Source organism: Colobus angolensis, unplaced genomic scaffold (genome assembly GCF_000951035.1).
Source record: "Colobus angolensis palliatus isolate OR3802 unplaced genomic scaffold, Cang.pa_1.0 Scaffold197, whole genome shotgun sequence".
NCBI classification, from domain to species: domain Eukaryota; kingdom Metazoa; phylum Chordata; class Mammalia; order Primates; family Cercopithecidae; genus Colobus; species Colobus angolensis.
Window position 1 is genome coordinate 285,518 of NW_012115121.1, and position 18,890 is coordinate 304,407.

The following is an 18,890-nucleotide window of genomic DNA, read 5'->3' on the forward strand; positions in this document are numbered from 1 at the left end:
TGAGACTCCTACATCAAACCACTCTTGCTTCTCCATCTCTGCCTTTATCACTGGGTTTAGATAACTGGGCTTCTGCTTCATATCTCTGTTCCAGTGTCTGGGTGCCAGATGAGTGCTGCCTGAAAGTGGGTGTCTAGTCCACTTACCATGCCCCTTCTGGGGACTGCAGGAATGGTCCGTAAACAATGAACTGAGGGCTCCAGCCTTTGGACTCTTTGTTCCTTCTACTTGTCCTCCCACTTGGATTCTCCTGGGAGTTAGCAGAATCCATCAAGCAATAACTGCAAACATGACAGAAGAGAACAACTCCTTAACACTTTTTTTCCATTTCAAAACAAAATACTGAGACACTTTTGCTTCAGTGAACGAGAGCAAGCAGGGGTGAGAAGTTTCTGTTGCAAAAAAAATCAAATGGTTATGACTTCAGAAATGTTAATTCCTAGTATCCTTGATAGATTTATATATCTAAGCAATGTTTCTAGATATTGTGCTAGGTTTGCCAAACAGATTTAAGCTCTCTATGGCAGTTGAATGGCTAGGTGTCAGCCCTCACGAATCAAGAGTGCTTCTATAAATCATTTCACCGTAACTGGATGGACTTTGCAGTGACAAATATGCTCTCTCCTGGAGAAATTAGCAAATATCTGGAAGGCTTATACATTTCCCCAAGATTAGTCAAAACACAAGCCTAGTCGTCACACCTTTCCCTCATTATCCTGTGGTTGTTTTCTTAAACGTTGTGCGTCTTCATAAATGAGTCACTCTTTCCAAGATCTGTCAAAAGTATCAGTGGTTATAAGGCTGGGAAGCATACCAACCCTAGAAAGAAGTACAGAACTTTCAGTTATAGGCAAGAATGTAAAATGTCCAGAATTACTAGCGTTTTATTACTTTGCCAAATTTGCATTCTTACACCATCGAATCATTCCTTTTTAAAGATTCATTTTCCTGTAGTTAAACCTAGGAGGGAGAAAAAGGTATTTATTTTGAATGATATATTCATATAGTTACAAAATCTGGAGCCTATATTTTTTACCATTTGAATAATGCTGCTGCTTGCCCATACACGTTGAAAGTGTTGTTTAATTTAAATATACAGATCAGACTTAGTTTAAGACTCTACCCTTTCACCTTGCTCTAGGCAAGGAGAAAGATCAAAACTTCCTATATTTTTAAAGATGACCCCATCTTTGTTTTGAATGCTTCTCACATCTCCTGTTTGTAGAAGCTCCTACAAAGACTGCATTGTTTTTCTAGTCTATAAATCTACTTCTTAAAAATAAGATTTGCATTGCCCATTCGGCATCCTAGAAGACATAATTTACCTATGAGGATAGAGTCTTTATGATGATTTTTTAAAATCATAGCATTAAAAAATAGATATTTTCAATAGAAAAATTTGTCAGAATTGGTAGGTGAAGAAAGATATTCATAATTGATATGTTATAACCATAAAAATGATTTAGAAAAATGAAAAAATTTAGGTTATCAATTCTGCCTTGAAATACCCAAGTGACCAAAATATATTTCAATTTTACTTTAAAGTGACCCTAATTGATTAATTCATTCATTTTTTTCTTAGGTTGAAATAGAATATAAAATAATTTTAATTTCACTTAGTTCATTAATGTATTAAGAATTAAGAGTATGCATGCCGGGCACAGTGGCTCATGCCTGTAATCCCAGCACTTTGAGAGGCCAAAGTGGGTGAATTATCTGAAGTCAGGAGTTCGAGACCAGCCTGGCCAACATGGTGAAGACCTGTCTCTACTAAAAATACAAAAATTAGCCAGGCATGGTGGCGGGCGCCTGTAATCCCAGCTACTCAGGAGGCTGAGGCAGGAGAATCACTTGAACTCGGGAGGCAGAGGTTGCAGTGAGCGGAGATAGCACCACTGCACTTCAGCCTGGGCAATAAGAGCAAAACTCTGTCTCAAAAAAAAAAAAGAAAAAAAAAAAACAAAAAAACCCAAGAATATGCAGGATGCCAGCCAGGGGTCAAGATGCAATGAATTGGGAAATGAAATCTCCCAGTCCACAAAATAAAGATAATATAAAAGTAAACATTACAAAGTAGTTTGAACAGGTTAAATACTTACCAGGATAAGGACTGAAAAGCAAATCATTTTACTTTTTCAGGTTTCCATTCTCTCACCCATAAAATAAAGGAGCCAGTTAATTGAATGTATAACATTCTGGGACTAAAAGAAATACGTGTCACTGTTTCAAGTGAATTTAATGTGTACAAGCTTTCACGTGCTTTGTTTGGCAAATATCAGGAAAATATGCTCAAAGTTGAATTATGATTTCAGATATGGAGATGGACACTATCACAGACATAGTGAAAAACAAGAGGAAAAATATGGAGCTTGGCCATAAATAGCAGAGAATGCCTAAACAGAATGGATGGCCTGGGCAGGAGGGAGCCAGAGCAGAGAGCTGCAAAGTGAGATTGGGCTGAGTGTACTGCAAAGCTCAGATCAATCAACAAGGACTTTATTCTACTCAGGTTACTTTATTTGTTAAGGGATTCTTAAGGGGGTGCCTGAGATAACAGAGCCAAGGATTATAAACTGTGCTAAGTATAATAGACTGCAAAAATATCCTAGCATCTAGCTTTGTAAGACTAGCAGAGGAAGGACATCTATAACTAGAGAGTGCTTACCAAATATTTTGAGAATGTTCTGAGGTTCCACTTAAACAATGGGTCTTGGCTGAGGTTTGGAAACAGCAGTTGCAGGCAGCAGGGGAATGGTAACCAAAACGGAGTTATTCTTTTTGAACAATCAACACTTGGGAAGGGGACTAAATTGTTGCAAAGAAGCAGTTTGGCTGTACACCAAGGAAGAATCTTCACATGTTCTCAAAACATAAACAACACTTTGGTATAGTAAGAAGATTTCCCACAAGACTCATTTCTCCTAGAGATAGAAAAGTGAGGAAAACATGTGATTCTCTGGAGTGCTGTGTCTCTTATGCAATGAGATCTTGGTCAAGTCCAGTGCATTGCCCTTTTTGCTTTGCTTGCCAGGAAGCTGGAAACCGAATTTAGATTTAATTCTAGGACGTACACTAAAAGGTCTAACCTTGTCTTTTACGTTTAAATTACCTCTTTGTCTTTTGCTCTTGTCCTGAAAATTTTGCGGTATTTGTATCTGTCATTATATGCCACCTCATTCATTCATCTAGTTCAAAGATATTTATTGAGCACGTACTTTGTATGAGATACATCAAGTTCTTTTAGAAGACAGACAGAATGTGGCTCTGGACTGGCAGGCAGGAGACCTGAGCTTTAATATCAACTCTGTTTCTGACTTGTGCTGTGTTTCGGTCTTAGGGCTTGATGTTTACACTCAGAATATAGTTCAGGCATTTTCCACATGAACAAAGGCTCTGGGGCATGTAGCTGGTTTTCCTAATAACTCACCCCATCTTCCTCTTTTTTGAGAATGGATTTTTTCCCCCAAGGGTCTTTGATCCTACAGCTGCAGACATTCTGGCACCAGGGAGCCTTAAAGGTCAAGGAGTGAAGACACATAGAGGTCAATGAAATCAGGGGACATCTTAGTAACTGCTGAGAACCTGTGGGGGAGAGCACTATGGCTTCCAAGATGAATGAATGATGTCATTGGTGGTATAAATAAGCATGCACTTGCTAAGCTCTGACAGGAATCCAACAGGTGTGTTCTGGAACAGTGCAAACAGAAGAGACCCTTCAAAGAAAAACAGCCAGTAAACTGCTTCCTTTCACCTGTGAGGTCTTCTTTTTGATTGCAGGCTCCCAAAGATTGAGCACCATGGGGTACAAAGGCAAGTGTGTGAACTTGATCCTGTTTTCTCGTCTGTGGAATAGGGAGGTTGGACCCACTACTGTAATCTTCTAGCCCCTCTGACTCTAATTGTCTAGATTTTATGACTATCAATTCTCTTTTCAGCCTTCTGGCTCTACCACTCCACCCAGAGTTGCTCTTACCATCCTCTTCAAATACAATAAAAACAATATGCAAATAAAGACAGCTAAAACACTTGTATAATGGCAATACTGAAGGACAAGATTGAGACCTACTTAAGTATTATTGAGTTATATCAAAGACTTGCTGGATAGCTGGATGTGGTCATTACTTCCCAAAATATATCACTTCCTTCAGAGCATGTCCAAATCCATAACAAACTATGTTTACACAATTCTACTATGTATGCATATATGAACCATATTCCCATATTGCTTAGCACAGTGATATGTATCAATAAATGTGAGAGTATCTGAGTAACTTTTGAATCTAAGAAACAGCTAACAAGTATTTTTATTTTACATCAGTAATTTATATGTAAAACTAATATCTGGGAGAGTAAAGGTGCAAATACAGAGAAAGCACAATGCCTGCCCCAAAGAGTTTCTTAATTTAATGGAAGTGCATAAAAATGTAAGCAGTATTTTGTAAAAAAATATCTAGTAAGTTCAGTGGTCTTTAAAATATGCACATATGAAATGCTACCAGCTTATTTACAGTGAACATTAATATTGGACACCATCCACGACATTAAGTGCTGAGCATGCAAAAAGGTAGCAAATGGCCCTGTGCTTGGTAGCCCTGTAATCTTCAAAATGATATACAGCTGTGCCTCAGGAAGGGGACAGGATTAGGACCCCACATATACCAAAATCAGAAGATGCTCAAGTTCCTTATATAAAAGTGGTATATGCGTATAACCTAGGTACATCCTCCTTTGTACTTTAAATCATCTCTAGGTTACTTACAATACTTAATACAATGTAAATGCTATGTAAATAATTGTTATACTATATTGTTTCTGTTATTTTTAATTGTTGTATTTTTTTCATTTGCTTTAAAAAATATTTTGATCTGTGGTTGATTGAATCCATGAAAGTAGAACCCCGGATTGAATCCATGAAAGTAGAAAGTAAAATGGGAGGGCCAAGTATACATGATTCATTCATTCCTTCATTCTCCAAACAAGTATTGAGCACTTACTATGTGGAAAACACTGTGATAGGCACTTAGCAGGACCAAGGCCTATTTCATACACAGTTCCTGTCTTCAAGGATTTTAAATCCGGTAGGAGTGAAGAAACAGACAGCAAAGCAGAATTGAAAAGATGTATCAGTAAAGAGCTATAGAGAACACACTGAGGATAGAGTAATTATGCCCTGGAATCAGGAAAGCCTTCACAATGGAGTGGCACTTGATCAAGACCTGCAAAGATTATAGCATTTTAATGGTGGAGACAAGGAGGAAACATATCTCAGAAAGAGAGGTCAGTGAGAATAAAAGTGCAGAGGCATGAAAATTAATGCATGCTCTGAGAATAGCAAGCAAGCTGGTGTAGCTGGAGCATGGAATCCAAAATGGATGGAGGAAATGAGGCCAGAAGTTAGGATGAAGCCGGCACATGAAGGGCTTTCGGTGTCATACTCAACTTACTGATTTTCTTCAGCTAACAGTAGGGAGCTAGTAGAGGTCCAAGAAGGCAAGAACAAATAATCAGAGGCTACATATTCAGTATCAAATATCAATACCTTCTGAAATGAATGACTGCTAAGAAGTCGGGTGGAAACAATGGGTTCTTCTAAATTAGGAGACCAAGATTTAGGGTCAGTATTGATACTCTTCACCTACCCAGCTCCAATCCATTCTTTATACTTGAAAGTGGACATTCCTTCCACAGGCAAGCCTCCCCTTTACCTCAATTGAGCCAGGTCTCTCTGCTGTGTACCCAGGGATCCCTGTGCCTTTCCTTGTAGTAGATTTTATAATTGTATATTTGCCTGTGTTTGATTAATATATGTGTCCTGCATTGGACCATAAACTATGTGACAGCAGAGATTATGTTTCTGCTTTGCCAGTCAATTTTTTGATAGGCTACCCACTATTCCTGACCCAGAGTATGAAGTAAAATATTTGATAAATGAATGAATGAACGAATGAAATACAGGAGTGGACATAGTGTGTCGGAGAATGATGATGAGATATAACATCTGGAACCTTATCCCTAGGTGTGGTGGTTTTAAAATGCGGATGTAAAATTCTTTGATGTTGTTCTCATCAAAAGTTCAAATTGATATTCTTTGCCCTTAAATCTGAGCAGCCTTGCAATGAACAGAGAGCAGCAAGAATGGTGTGTGACTTCTAAGGTTGCTGTGTTGGAACCATGTGGTTCTTTTGGGGTGCTTGCTGTGGGAGAAGTCAGCTGCAATGTAACAGGTATGACCACCCTAAAATCTGCAAGTCAGAGAGGCCACGATGCTAGAGAAGCCATGCACAGGCACTCCAGTTGACAGACTGAGCTCATCTCTGCCAAGAAAGGTAAGTGAAGCTGTCTTGAACTCTTTGGACCATCTCATTTGCCAACTGAGAAGACCTTGGCAATTGCCCCAAGAAGCAAAAAAATTGCCCAGCTGAGCCCTGTCGGAATATCAAACCCATAGAATGCATTTGTATGATAAAATGTTGTTTTATGCCAGTAAATTTGGGATAATTTGTTACATAGCAATAGTAGCTAAAATGTCAGCCAAAGTCTCAATAGAATCTTCCCCAATAACCTGTAACAGATGAGGAAATTGAGATCCTGAGAGATTAGCTAATTTATCCAAGTTTCTAATTTGGTAACAGTAAAGCAACCAGTCTTCTGACCCCCGGGCCATTGCCTTTTTCTCTCTAATATATGATAATGCATTAAGAAATTTTCTGTATAATTATATGCCGAATCTAAAGACCATCTCTTTATCAAGCCACATTTGTATCCCCATTGATACTTTTATTCCCATTGATAATTAAATGGATCAGCCAAACTCCTTTACATATATACAAAAAGTGAACTGTAGCCTTAGATATGTGGAGTTTACAAATGCTGTAGACAATTTGGACATTTGAATGTAACTACCTCCCAGTTAGAGGAAGAAACATCTTCAAGTATATAAAACACAGTAATATTTCTTCTTAAATTTGTGCCATTCTAATCCTTAACTTCCTTAGTTTTGAAGGCTGTCAGTTCCAAATTCACTGAAAGAACTTTTCTACTGAAAGAAAAATGCTGCCTCTATTAATATCAACCTTTTCCCTTTCAGAACACTTGCTTGCTAGTGATTTATTGTGGACAAGCTTCTTCCTGCTCCTTTTGAAAGTTAATTTTTTTCTTAATCCTGCAAGTAGAGGATGAATTCCTCATCTCTTGCCCGGGGACAATTTAGTTAAGCTAAATCTTCAGGAGAGAGTTTGGGTATTTACAATTCACAAATTGATGCTGCTTGTAACACAAAAGAGAAAAGGGTCTTGCTGCTGTGTTTGATGTCAATTGGAAACTAATCCAAAAACAAATAAGGAAGACCAGCCCATGCAGCCCGTATGGGTAAAGATCCTTTTAGATCTTGGGACCTTGCAGTTATATCATAAAGATGGAAATTTTTTCCTTTAAAAAAGATCAAAGATACGATCCTTTTGTTTGTGGCAATGTCATTTTTTTTAAAGGCTGAGGAAAACAACAACTAATTATCTCCATAACTGTATCTCAAAGAAGACTCTACACTGATAATTCAAAAGTTGATGTTTACCTTATTGCAACATTTTTGCTATTCATATAGTGAAACCATTAATAATTTAAGGAAAGACAAATGTTCAATTCAATTCTATTCTGAATTTCCTTCTCCTTGTCACGACTTCACAGATTTCAACAAATGTTTGTTCTTTAAAATCCCACCTATGATATACAAAGATGTGTACATGGCTTTAAGTGATGTTATGTATTAGGACTCTTAGTTGCAAATGATGGAATACTAAACTCTGACTAGTTTTAATAGAGGGAGTTGATTGGGTCACATAACGGAAAAGTGAACACTCAGATCTTGCTTCAAGCCCAGCTAGAGGCAGGGATGTGTGCTTTTCTCTCCAGATTCTGTCTCACTCAGCTGTTTTCCTCTGTGTTGGCCCCTTTCTCAGGCTGATTCAATGCATATAAGGTCAGAGGACCACTGACAGGTCTCATCTTACATTCGGACACAGTTCCTCCTATGTGTCCCCTTGGCAGCATTTGCCACTGTGAACCACTCCTTTTTTTTTTTTTTTCCCTTGAATCTCTCCTCATGAAGCTTGTGCTCTTTTCCTGTCTCAGACAGACTCTTCTTTTGTTTTCTTTATTAGCTTTTATATGATCAGCATGGTCCCCAGATGTGAGTGTTCACTAAAGTTCCATCTTCAACCTTTTTCTCTTTTTTTTTGAGATGGAGTTTTGCTCTTGTTGCCCAGGCTGGAGTGCAATGGTGTGATGTCGGCTCACTGCAACTTCTGCCTCTTAGGTTCAAGCAATTCTCCTACCTCAGCCTCCCAGGAGCTGAAATGACAGGTATGCACAACCACGTCAGGCTAATTTTTTGTATTTTTAGTAGAGACAGGATTTCTCCATGTTGGTCAGGCTGGTCTTGAACTCCTGACCTCAGGTAATCCGCCCACCTCAGCCTCCCAAAGTGCTGGGGTTACAGGTGTGAGCCTCCGTACCCAGCCAGTGTTTTTTTTCTTCTAACTCTGTAGTCTCTCTCATTGGGCAACCTCATCCAGTTCCATGGCTTCAAAAGTCACCTATTGGATGTTGATTTTAGCATCTATGACTCCAGTTTTGGTTCTGTTCTTAGGTGTTATACAATAGTTTTTGAGTCTCTATTCCTTGTACTTCCATCACCTTAAACTCAGCATTTTCAGAAGCAAACATTAATTTACCCCGGTTGGTTCTTTGTGCCCTATGACATGTCACCATCATTCTTCCAGTCAACCAAGGCAGAAGAAAATGGAATAATTATCACTATTTATTCTCATCTCATATCCAGTTGGACCTCCAGAGGTACAGCCTCCACTTTTTCATCCCCACTGCCACTGTCTAGTTTAGACCTCCATTCTCTCTCCTCTATTATAATAGAATTCCAATTTCTTATTTACTATATCTAAATCACCTTACTGAAAGCACTTTTTAATACTCTAAAAATTATTTCTGCCATCGCATGTTATAAATTCAAAATACTCAATGTTCAAGGCTTTCTAAGCTCATTTCCATGTGTCCATTTTAGGCACTCTGGTTGGGCCTTACCACGTACCCTTCACATCTTTACTCATGTTAATTCTTCCATTTCAACAGTGTTATTTTCTTCACCTGTCAATGCCCTACTCTACCTTTAACATTAACCTGGGGTAGACAACAGTGTTGTTCACTGTTTTCTCTGGTGCTCTTCCTTCTATTTTATATTTTATTTTTATATTTTTGTGTTAGGATAATCTTTCCACCATGGTGCTCCTCCTTCTAAACACATGGTGGATCGCACATTTCTTCCCTTGTTGTATCCAGCAGAGTTATGTGGCTTGCTTTGGTGAATAAATATAAGTACAATTGACACATGTCACTTCTGGGCAGAAGCTTTAAGATCTTTCATGAAACTGGCTATTTTTTCATTTTTCTCTGCTAGAAAGTCAGCAATACTCGAGAGAATAGTTTCTCTGACAATCTAGAGTAAAGATGATATGGACCAGAGCCCCCACCCAAACCATCTTGGACATGAAGCATGAGCAAGAAATTAACGTTGGTTGTGTTTGTGTAATAAAAAGTCTAGTTGGGCACAGTGGCTCATGCCTGTAACGCCAACATTTTGGGAGGCTGAGGTGAGCAGATTGCTTTAAACCAAGAGTCCAAGACCAGCCTGGGCAATATGGCAAAACTCTGTCTCTACAAAAAATACAAAAATTAGCCACACGTACTGGCATGCGCCTGTGGTCCCAGGTACTTGGGAGGCTGAGGCAGGAGGATCACTTCAGCCCAGGAGGTTGAGGCTGCAGTGAACCATGATCATGCCACTGCACTCTGGCCTGGGAGACAGAGGGAGACCCTGTCTCAAAATAAAATGAAATAAAATTAAAATTAAATAAATTAATAAAGATTAAAAAGTCTGATTCTAAGTTTTGATGTTAGATTGTGGATATTTTTAAAACCATGCCCTTCCTTCTTCCCTTCTGCCACACATCTGACCAAATTGATTAAAAAATCTTGGTGCTCCCTTCTTTGATAACAGTGCGTGGTTGAGACCCTGCAAACACCTTTCTGCATGAAGAAACACTCACCCTGGCCCCACCCCAACCACCTTAGGCCAGTCTCGTTTTCTTGCTCTCTCCAAACCATTTTCAGACCAGTGTGGGAGGCCTACCATATTCTCCTTGAAAGTCTCACTATGCAATAAACCTTCTCATCACTTCTTGGAATGTGTGTGGTGTCGTCAGTCTTGATACTGGAATCAAAGTCTGGGTGGGGGTCTGTCTTACTTCTGAAAAATAGCCCCAATAATTTGTAATTTGGAAATGTCTGTTACTTTTGGATCTGTAATGGCTGGGGTACTGCAAAAGTTTGATATCTTAATCTGTGTATTTATTACATTGGGGTTGTTCAATTTGTGAAAATTAATTGATCTTTACACCTAGGATTTATGCATTTTTATGCATAAAGAAGTGCCCTTCTTACTTCTGGTTTTGCTTTCCATGGTTTCAGTTACCCACAGTGCAGTACAAAATAAAATTCTGAGACACAGAACAAACAAGGGATCAGGTTCACATAACTTTTATTACAGTATATTGTTATAATTGTTGTATTTTATGATTAGTTATAGTTGTTAATCTCTTACTGTGCCTAATTTACAAATGAGTCTTTATCACAGGTATGTGTGCATGAAGAAACATAGTCTATGTAGGGTTTGGTACTATCTATGGTTTCAGGCACCCACTGGGGTCTTGGAATATATCCCCTATGGATAAGGAGGGTCTAATGTATGCTATACTCACTAAAAAGATTAATTGTAAAACTTTATTGGTACTATTCTTACATACTCTCAACTTTGTCTTCTTTATCGCTATCTGAACGTATTTATTGAAATGGGGATAGTGTGTGAGTACATATGCACATAACGGAATGGAGTTAGTAATAGAAGAACGAAACAGACTTTTTTTTAAACTTTTATTTTAGGTTCGGGGGTACATGTGAAGGTTTATTACATAGGTAAACTCGTGTCACAGGGGTTTGTTGTACAGATTATTTCATGACCCAGGTATTAAATCCAGTTTGCAATAGTTATCTTTTCTGCTCCTCTCCCTCCTCCCACCTTCCACCCTCAAGTAGACACCAGTGTCTGTTGTTTCCTTCTTTGTGTTCATAAGTTCTCATCATTTGGCTCCCACTTATAAGTGAGAACATGTGGCATTTGGTTTTCTGTTCCCAGGTTAGTTTGCTTAGGAAAAGAGCCTCCAGCTCCATCTATGTTCCCATGAAAGATATGATCTCATTCTTTGTTATGGCTGTATAGTATTCCATGGTGTATATATACCACATTGCCTTTAACCAGTCTGTCACTGATGGGCATTTAGGTTGATTCCAAGTCTTCACTATTGTGAATAGTGCTGCAATGAACATTTGTTGCATTTGTCCTTATGGTAGAATGATTTATATTCCTGTGAGTATACACCCAATAATGGGATTGCTGGATCAAACGGTAGTTCTGTCTTCAGCTCTTTGAGGAATCACCACACTGCTTTCCACAATGGTTGAACTAATTTACATTACCACCAACAGTGTATAAGTGTTCCCTTTTCTCCACAACCTCTCCAGCATCTGTCATCTTCTTTTGACTTTTTAATAACAGCCATTCTGACTAGTGTGACATGGTGTCTCATTGTGGTTGTAATTTGCATTACTCTAATGATCAGTGATATTGTACTTTTCTTCATATGCTTGTTGGCTCTGGCTCCATGTATGTCTTCTTTTGAAAAGCAGACACTCTTTAAAAAGCTAATCATGAAGCAAGACAGAATTATGTAAATGCTAAATAGAAACACAAATAATATATCCTTGTAATTACAGAAGGAAAATATCAGGTAAAGCTTCAGAGGAAAGGTGACATCTTTTATATTGTATAAAAATATAAATATAGTCAGACTAGGTGAAATTACACTGTGCTCATATAAACACTGCCACAATTTCTATTACCGTTACCATTAGTAAGTTTTGCCTATCTTTGGATTTCATATAAATGAAACCTTATAGTATGTATTCTTTTGTGTGTGACCTTTCTCAAGCAGCATTACATTTATGGTGATTCATCCATTTTGCTGCATGTATCTGCAGTACACTTCTTTTCATTGCTCCATTGTATACCATTGTCTGAATATACAATAATTCATTTCTCCATTTTCCTGTTGATGAACAATGGGTTGCTTCCAGTTTGGGGATAGTATGAATAATGCTGCTATGAATATTTTTTTATAAAAACATATTAATGCATTTCTATTAGTTACATACCTAAAATTGAAATCATTTGGTGTAGCATATATGTATGTTCTAGTTTAGGAGATACTGTCAAACTGTTCTCTAAAGCAGGGGTACCAACTTACAATCTCACCAGAAGTGTAAGTTACTGTACATCCTTGCCATGCCTTGTTATGGTCAGTCCTTTTAATATTAGTCATTCTGATGAGGATACAGTGAAATCACATCTGTATTTCCCTGATAAGTTTTAATATTTATTAGCTACTGGATATCTTCTTTTATAACTTCCCTGCTAAGTCTTTTGCACATTTTCTACCGAAATGTCTTTTTCTTATTGACATATAGAAGTTCCTTAAATATTCTGACTATGAGTCCTTTGTGAGTTCTATGCATTGCAAATATATCCTCCCATTTTGTGACTTGCTTTCTAAATCACTTATTGATGTCTTGAATGACAGAAGTTTTTAATTTTACTGAAGTTCAGTATGTCAATCTTCCTTTATTGTATTTTTTGTATCCTGTTTAAAAAATCTTTTTCAACTCAAAAGTTACCAAGATAATTTCCTATGTTCTGTTCTATAAGTTTTATTGCTTTTCATTTCACATTTAGTTCTATAATCCATCTAGAATTACTTTTTCAGTATGGTGTGAGGTAGGGATCAAGGTTCATTTTTTTACATATATATCTAATGTATATGTGCATTGAAACTCAGTGTAATTCGATCCATTAAATAAATAAATTCAATTCCCAAATCTGAAATTTCCTGAGGTTATATTATTTTCTAGGTTCCCAAACCACTAACTGTAAGGTGGAATCCACCACTAAAAGCCCCTCATGGTTTCCCGAAATAACTTTACCGGTAGAGGTGGGAAGAGACCATTATGCATCCTTATTGCCACTGCTAAAGACTCTCAGATTGAAGTCTCCTCCCTGACCAGAAATTTCAAAATTCTGAGAAAATAATTTTTGTCCACCAAAATAAGGAATGTCTGTCTTTGGTCTTTTCAGCCCACCACCATACATATATTAAATTATATAAATTAAGTTTTGTTTAAATTAAATTTTATTCCATGTTATTTTGTGGACTATTTTTTAAACATGTTTGAGTTTATGAGTTCCAGTACTCTACATAGAGCAAGTGTTCAGCAAATAGTGGATCACAGCCCACCAGCTATGGGAAAATGTTCTACCTCCCCACGTGCTAACTCACAAAAAGCAGCTAGATGTAGCTAGAAGAGCTAAGGGCCTGACTTTGGATAAAACTTCCCAAGTTCTGGCTCCACTTCTGTTTCCTATGAGTGATGTGACCACAGGCAAATCCCTTACTATTCGAAGCTTCAGTCGCATTCTTCTGCTCACATAGGATAACAATACCCTAGTATTATCATAGGCTTTTTATTAGTATTATCATAGGGTTCTTGTTTAGAGTGCTGCATTTAAAGTAATTGTCTCACTGCCTTTCACAAACAGCACCTAACACTGTCATCAATTGTTATTTTCTACTACTAATGCAGCAGCACAACTAAATAACCCTTTTCTAAGGATCTTCTATAGAAAGAATCTTTAAAAAAAAACTTATGCAAAAGGGTTAAAATGTTGGTTTTTATCTGGTTTTTCTTGATACTCACATACTCAAATGACCCACCATGAGTTCTCAAGATTCTTTCTCACAGCCCGAAGGCACACTTCATTTTTTGTTTGTTTTTAATTAGAGTTTTTTTAAATTTTTTGTGGGTACACAGTGGATATATATATTTATGGGTGATATGAGATATTTTGATACAGGCATGCAATTCTTAATAATCACATCAAAATAAATGGGGTATCCATCACCTTTTATCTAGCCTTTGTGTTTCAAAAGAGCTGATTATATTATTTTAGTTATTTAAAAATATACAATTAAATCATTTTTACTATAGTCACCCTGTTGTGCTAGCAAATAGGTCATATTCATGTTTTCTAACTCTATATTGTACCCATTAGCCTTCCTCAATTACCCCCAATACCCCCACTACCATTTGCAATTGAACTTCCAATGAGTTCAATTGTTTTGATTTTTAGATCCCACAAGTAAGTGAGAATATGTGAAGTTTGACTTTCTGTGCCTGACTTATTTCACTTAACACAATGACTTACAGTTCCAACCATGTTGTTGAAAATGACAGGATCTTATTCTTTTTTATGGCTGCATAGTATTCCATTGTATATACGCACCATATTTTCTTTATTCACTGGTAGACACTTACGTTGCTTCCAAATCTTGGCTATTGTAAACAGTGCTGCAAAAAACAGGGGAGTACAGATATCTCTTTGATATATTGATTTCCTTTCTTTTGGGTATATACTTAGGAATAGGATTGCTGAGTAATGTGGTAGCTCAATTTTTAGCTTTTGAGGAACTTCCAGCTGTTCTTCATAGTGGCTGTACTAATTTACATTCCTACCAACAGTGTACAAGTGTTCCCTTTTTTCCAAATCCTTGCCAGCATTTGTTATTGCCCGTCTTTGGATAGGAGCCCTTTTAATTGGTGTGCAATGATAGCTCAGTGAAGTTTTGATTTTCATTTGTCTGATGATCAGTGATGTTGAGCACCTTTTCCTATATCTGTTTTCCATTTGTACATCTTCTCTTGAGAAGTGTCTATTAAGATTTTTTGACCATTTTAAAATCAGATTATTGTATTTTTTCCTATAGAGTTGTTTGAGCTCCTCATACATTCTGGTTATTAATTTCTTGTCTGATAGGTGGTTTACAGATTTTTTTCTCCCATTCTGTGGGTTGTCTCCTCACTTTACTGATTATTTCCCTTGCTGTGCAGAAGCTTTTCAACTTGATGTGATCCCATTTGTCCATGTTTGCTTTGGTTGCCTATGCTTGTAGGGTATTACTCAAGAAATCTTTGCCCACTCTTATGTCCTGGAGACTCCCCCCAGTGTTTTCATTTAGCAGTTTTATACTTTGAGGTCTTAGATTTAAGTCTCCAATCCATCTTGATTTGATTTTCATATACGGCACAGGATATGGGGTCTAGTTTCATTCTTCTGCATATGAATATCCAGTTTTCCCAGCATCATTTCCTGAGTGTATGTTCTTGGCACCTTTGTCAAATATGAGTTCATTGCAGATATATAGGTTAATTTCTGGGCTCTTTATTCTGTTCCACTGATTTATGTGTCTGTTTTTATGCCAGTACCATGTTGCTTTGGTTACTATAGCTCTGTGGTATAATTTGAAGTCAGGTAATATGATTCCTCCAGGTTTGTTCTTTTTGCTTATAATATGGTTGGCTATTCTGGGTCTTTCACGGTTCCATATAAATTTTATGATTTTTTTTTTACTTCTGTGAAGAATGTCAGTGGTATTTTGATAGGAATTGCGTTGAATCTATAGAGTGCTTTGGATAGTATGAACGTTTTAACAATATTGATTTCCAATCCATGAACATAAAATTTCTTTTCAAGTTTTGGTGTCCTCTTCAATTTCTTGCTTCAGTGTTTTATAGTTTTTATTATGGAGATCTTTCACCTCTTTGATTAATTACTAGATATTTTATTTTTATTTGTAGCTATTGTAAATGAAATTACTTTTTTGATTTCTTTTTCAGATTGTTTGCTGTTAGCTTATAAAAAAACTTATCAGTAGTTTACAAAAATGCTACTGATTCTTGTGTATTGATTTTGTATCCTGCAGTGTTACTGAATTTATCAGTTCTTATCATTTTTTGATGGAGTCTCTAGGTTATTCCAAATATAAGATTATATCATCTACAAATAAAGATAATTCAACTCATTTTTCAATTTGGATGCTTTTGATTTATTTTTCTTATCTAATCACTCTAGCAAGACTTCCAGTACTGTGTTGAATAACAGTAGGAGAAAGTAGGCATCCTTGTGTTCTAGATCTTAAAGGAAAGGCCATCAGTTCTTTCCCATTCAGCATGATACTAGTTATGGGGCCTCATATATGGCTTTTATTATGTTGACATATGTTCCTTCTATATCCAGTTTTGTTGAAGGTTTTCATAATAAAGAGATGTTGAATTTTATCACATGCTTTTTTAGCATACACTGAAATGATCATTGATCATATGGTTTTTGTCCTTCATTCTGGGATATGATATATCACATTGATTGATTTGTGTATGATGAAACATCCTTGCATCCAAGTGGGAAGAATTCCACTTGGTCATAATAAATGATCTTTTTCACGTGTTGTTAAATTCAGTTTGCTATAGTTTGTTAGTATTTTATTGAGGATTTTTGCATCAATATTCATCAGAGATACTAGCCTGCAATTTCCTTTTGTAATGTCTTTTTCTGCTTTTTGTATAAGGGTAATACTGGCCTCATAGAGTAAGTTTGGCTTTTCAGAATAGTTTGAATAGGATTGCTATTAGTTCTTCTTTAAATGTTTGGTGGAATTCAGCAGTGAAGCCATTGTGGCGCAAGCTTTTGTTTGCTGGGAAAGTTTTGTTATGTCTTCAATCTTGTTTTTTGTTGTTGATCTGGTCGGGTTTTGGATTTCTTCATGATTCAGTCTTGGTAGGCTGTATGTATCCAAGAACTTATCCATTACTTCTAGATTTTCCAACTTATTGGCATGTAGTTGCACATAGTAGCCACTAATGATCTTGTGAATTTCTGCAGTATCAGTTGTAATGTCTCCTTTTTCCTTTCTGATTTTAATTATTTGGGTCTTCTTTCTTTTTTTCTTAGTTAGTCTGGCTATAGATTTGTCAATTTTGTATATCTTTTCCAAAAACCAACTTTTGTTTCATTGATCTTTTGTATTGTATTCATTTCAATTTCATTTATCTAACCTCTTATCTTTATTACTTATTTTATTCTACTAATTTTGGATTTGGTTTGCTCTTGCCTTTCTAATTCTTTGGGATGCATCATTAGGTTGTTTATTTGAAGTTTTTCTTCTTTTTTGATGTAGGCATTTATAGCTACAAAATTCCCTCTTAGTACTGCTTTTGCTCTATCCTACAGGTTTTAGTGTGTCATATTGCCATTATCATTTGTTTCAGGAAATTTTTTAATTTCCCTCTTAATTTCTTCATTGACCCCCAGATCATTCAGGAGGCTACTGTTTACTTTTTATGTGTTTGTGTAGTCTCCAAAATTCTTCTTGTTATTGATTTCTAGTTTTATTTCATTGTAGTCAGAGAAAATGCTTAATATTATTTCAATATTTTTAAATATTTTAAGACTTGTTTTGTGACCTAACATACAGTCTATCCTTGAGAATTATCCATATGCTGAGAAAAAGAATGTGTATGCTGTAGCCATTGGATGAAATGTTATGTAAACATCTATTAGGTCCGTTTGGTCTGTAGCACAGATTAGGTGCAGATTAAGTTCAATGTTTCTTTGTTGGTTTTCTGTCTGCAAGATCTGTCCAATGCTGAAAGTGGGACGTTGAAGTTTCTAGTTATTATTGTATTGGAGTCTATCTCTTTCTTTAGCTCTAATAATATTTGCTTTATATATCTGGACACTTGATATTTAAAATTGTTATATCCTCTTGCTGAATTGACCTCTTCATCATTTATCTTTTCTGTCTGTCTGTATAGTTTTTGTCTTGAAATCTGTTTTGTCTGATATATGTATAGCTACTCCTGTTCTTTTTTTGGTCTCCATTGGCATGGAGTATCTTTTTCCATCCCTTTATTTTCAGTCTGTGTGTGTCTTTTTAGGTGAAGTGTGTATCTTGTAGGCAACAGATCACTGGGTCTTTTTTAAATCCATTCAGCCATTTCACATCTTTTGATTGGAGAGCTTAGTCCATTTACATTAATGTTACTATTGATAAGAAAGTACTTATTCCTGCCATTTCATTATCTGTTTTCTGGTTGTTTTGCAGTCTTCTCTTTCTTCTTTCTTTCTTTCCTGTCTTCCTTTTAGTGAAGGTGATTTTCTCTGCTGGTATGATTTAATTTCTTGCTTTTTTTGTGTGTGTATTTGTTGTATGTTTTTTGGTTTGAGGTTACTATGAGGCTTGCAAATGCTATCTTATAATCCAATATTTTAAGCTGATAAGAACATAACACTGTATGCATAAACAAAAAAATAAGCAAAATAAGAACTAATAAAAACTCTATACTTCAAATTCACCCCATCACTTCTTAACTTTTTGTTGTTTCTATGTATTCTTATTGTACTATGACTTGAAAAGTCATTGTAGTTAATATTTTTGATTGGTTCACCTTTTAGACTTCCTACTTAAGAGTAGTTTACATACTTCAGTTTCAATGTTATAATATTTTGTGTATTTCTGAGTAGTTACTATTGCCAGTGAGTTTTGTACCTTCAGGTAATTACTTATCACTCATTAATGTTCTTTTCTTTTTGATTGGAGTATTCCCTTTAGCATTTCTCATAGGACAGGTCTGGTGTAGATTAAATCCCTCTGCTTTTGTTTTTCTAGAAATGTCCTTATTTCTCCTTCATATTTGAAGGATATTTTCACTGTATATACTATTCTACGGTAAAAGTTTTTTCTGTCAGCATTGTAAGTATGTCATGCTACTCTCTCCTGGCCTGCAAGGTTTCCACTGAAAAGTCTGCTGTCAAATATATT

At 36.4% G+C, this 18,890-nt stretch overlaps 1 long non-coding RNA gene across 1 annotated transcript in view; it reads right to left on the minus strand.

Moving 5' to 3' along the window:
* Positions 1-236: 236 nt before the first annotated feature.
* LOC105510991 overlaps positions 237-18,890 on the minus strand; it is a 31,537-nt gene continuing 12,883 nt past the window's right edge. The window contains exon 3 of the long non-coding RNA XR_001001656.1: positions 237-281. This is a non-coding gene — a long non-coding RNA (uncharacterized LOC105510991). The remainder of the gene's footprint in view (positions 282-18,890) is intronic.